Source organism: Haliotis rufescens, unplaced genomic scaffold (genome assembly GCF_023055435.1).
Source record: "Haliotis rufescens isolate VD_foot unplaced genomic scaffold, xgHalRufe1.0.p SCAF_7, whole genome shotgun sequence".
In the NCBI taxonomy this organism is placed as follows: domain Eukaryota; kingdom Metazoa; phylum Mollusca; class Gastropoda; order Lepetellida; family Haliotidae; genus Haliotis; species Haliotis rufescens.
Window position 1 is genome coordinate 10191096 of NW_025964361.1, and position 3825 is coordinate 10194920.

Consider the following 3825-nt stretch of genomic DNA (forward strand, 5'->3'; position numbering starts at 1 on the left):
TCGAACGCGACTGTGTTCGGGCGAGGTGGTGAAACGTCTACCGGGAACATGTTTAACGAGTATGAGAAAGGGACTCCGAGATCCGCTATACGGCACTTGAAAATAATCAATTTTATTAAATTGAGGATTGCTTTCTGTTGATTTGTCAATAAAATGATTCCGAATATGTACTCTGGTTGGATAGGGCGGTGGGATTGCTGGTGATACGTAAACACCTAACTGGGTTCGAATCCTAATGCATATATGGTTACTATGTTAAAGGCGGACTCTGCTCCAAGGCCTGGAGGCCATTTTCAGTCTATAGACTGTATAATCAGCGCAGTGTGTGAAACGGATTTGGAATTTGCTGTAACATTAGCTGCCACTTCGCCAAGCTTATTCCCTTCAAATTGTTTGTTTGTTGTTTAACACTGCACTCAGCAATATTCCAGCTATATGACGGTGGCCTGTAAATAATCGAGTCAGTCGACAGTCAAGTGATTGATATCATGAGCATCGATCCACGCAATTGGGATACGATGACGGTTTATTCTTTTCGGTTGGTTATATTAGAGGGGAGAACCGCTTCGTGCCATAACACCAGCAGAAGCATCAGTCGTTGAATTGTAGGATAAGACTCCTATCTTTTAAACAACATGTTTTTTTGCCACAGAGACAAAACATATTTCGGTCTCTGAAAAGAGTTTCAACTGCATTTCTTTCAATATTTCCATCGATTTTTTTTCATGTAAACTCTGTGGCAAAAATATTTTCCTCTTTGAGAAACGTATGTCATATGTAAACCAGCACGTGATGTAACAGATGCTATGTTTAGGATAACACTTTCTTAGTAAAGTACAGATTCTATATCTTTTGAGGTTGAGTCCCGTCCTGGATTGGAACCCACACTGCCAGAGTGAGGCACCTAATCGCCAGCACACAAAGTCAGCGATCTAACCCACTCAGCCACTGAGGCTTCCGAAAAATGAAAGTCCGACAATTTGTCCGATCACGGACTGTGTGTACTCCTCTGACAACTGTAAGCCCAAGATGAAGTAAAGATGGGATCATGACGTTGTTCAAAAGAAAATATACATTTGAAAATTGTATTTGACCCCAAAATTACAAACGTTACTTGGCTGAAAACAGTCGCCGAAACACAGCGAACTTAAGGTCCAAAACACAACTGTATGATACTCGTATCAACTACACTCGTCAAAAAAAGAAACGCACAGGTAGATTTTTAGTAAATGTATTGTACCTAATAAAGTCGATATATTTAATTTAATATCATAGATACAAATATGACATTTTGGAGCTCGATAGTCACATGTTGTTGTACAAAGGCATTGAAAACTGTTCATTGTCATGTCACATAAGGCCACAAGGTTGCGCTGAAGTCAGTGTCTCGTGTGACCGCCCCGGGCAGCATTCACGGCTCTGCATCTCGTCGGCACTAATTGGATAAGTGCACGAATTCTGTCATTTGGAATTCTGCGCCATTCTGCTTGTAACGCGTTGGCCAGTTGTGGGATTGTCTGCGGCGTGTTCTGACGTTGACGTACACCTCGATCGAGTTCATCCCAGAGGTGTTCGATTGGGTTGAGATCTGGAGATCTCGACGGCCAGGGCAAGTCGTTGATGTTGGCATTATGAAGGTAGTCTACCGTGACACGAGCTGTGTGCGATGGAGCGTTGTCCTGTGAAAACAACTCTCTCTAGGGGGTAAATGTTTGGAAGAAGGTGAGGTTGAAGAATTTGATTCATGTAGCGATTTGCTGTCAAATTTCCTGAACTACAGCCAAGTCAGATGTCGTGGTGTAAGATATGGCCCCCCACACCATGACACTACCGCCACCGAAATTGTCGAATTCACGCACACAATGTGGGGCAAAACGCTCATTTCGACGACGATAAACACGTTGTCTTCCATCTCGCCAGTGAAGAAGAAATATAGATTCATCGCTAAACCACACTCGTCTCGAGTTTCTCAAATTCCAAGGCTGTAAGGTATGGCATCAACGCAAGCGTCGCTGTCGATGGATCTGTTGCAAAACAGGGACGATAACTGGTCTTCTGGGTCGGATTCCAGCCTCGCGAAGATGGTTCCTGACAGTCTGGTTCGAAATCCTCCTCAAATCAGGGATGTGCCCTGCAGTCTCCGTAGCTGTGACTTTGCGATGATGTAGTTGGAACAGTCGAATGTAGCGATCCTGTGCAGTGGTGATAACGCTTGGTCGGCCGCTTCTCGGACGGTCTGCAGTGGAATTTAACTGTGTGTATCGGTCCCAAAGGCGGCAAATGGTGCTGTGGTGGACGTTGAAGCGGCGTGCAACAGAAGACCGCGATTCATCTCTTTGGATACGTCTTATGGCGATGTTCCGATCGACAGCCCTGAGTCTCGGCATATTCGAACTTGAAAAATGTTGACAATTGAATGACAAATTATTGCTTGCCTTTTTATAGCCTACTACCACGAGTTACGAATGCCATAACTTGCACATGCATTTTGCTTGACTGTTTTCCTCCGTGACATTTTTGAACAAGTGTGAAAACAATGCCGTTTAAGACATTGCAAATCGACAAAGGCTGCGTTTTGACGCACCGTTTGTCGAATATCAGGCCACCAACATTTTCCAATAACATATATCCAATTGATATACCAGATTTTTTGTGTAGTCAGGTTCAATGAACTACATACTACCTGTGCGTTTCTTTTTTTGAAGAGTGTACTTCACCATCGAAAAAACATTTCTTGTTTGCTTCATTTTTAGCCATCATCAAACATGGCCGGGTATATTTTTTCTTTTGCTCGGTAGTTTAGTTCTCATTGGGAGAGAACGCTATACTTGTGTTTCAGATAATAAGTAATAAGTATTTCGTACGATATTTCCGTTCAAACACTGTCTGACCATCTGGTCTGGCAGCCTGATGAACGCGCGTCATAATCTCATTACTGTCATATATTGATTCCCTTTTAGAAGCCGTGATCACATTATACGTCAGTACATGGTGTCACGCAAAGGTCACGCCTACACTTTATACCCGAGTTTTGAAAACGTTCAGCACAACAAACAAGTTTGTCTTCTCTTAAAATAGATGCTTTCCAACGGCGTATGACCGTTTTCATGAAGATTAGGCCACAACTCGTTTAAGTGATTGAGTTTGGTTTATAACGCAGATTTGAACAGAATTTCTGCCAGCCCACGCCATGTTACAATGATGTGAACGAATTCTCCAAAGGGATTAAGGTCATACGTTGACCACAGAGTGAAACACGTACGTGCACGAATAAAGTGCTGATATGATGAGGACCCGTGAAGATCCGGGGTAGAATAGGTCTTCAGCAACCCATGCTTGCCGTAAAAGGTGACTATGCTTGTCGTAAGAGCCGACTAACGGGATTAGGCGGTCGGGCTCGCTGACTTGGTGGATGCATGCCATCGTATCTCAATTGTATGGATCGATGCTCATGATGTCAACCACAGGATTGCCGGTCCAGACTCGATTATTTACAGACAGCTGTTATATAGCTGGAATATTGCAGAATTAAAAATGACGTGATGAAAAACGTGGTGAATCTTAGATTCGAACTGATTGCACTTAGGTTGCTTGATCCAAGTTGATCCTGTCAAGGCTAAGGGAAGCAACTCTCAACGATATATCATCACACCTATACTGACCACTTAAGGGATCAGTCAACAAATGTGTATCATTTTCAGTGAGTCTGTGAAAAAAATAGTTATGTGCTATATTGTTTAACACTGTACTTGTCGTGCACATAAGTACTACCGTAGCTGGAGTGCTATCCCTTCATCGGGGCGGTGGGGTAGCCAAGTCGTGAAA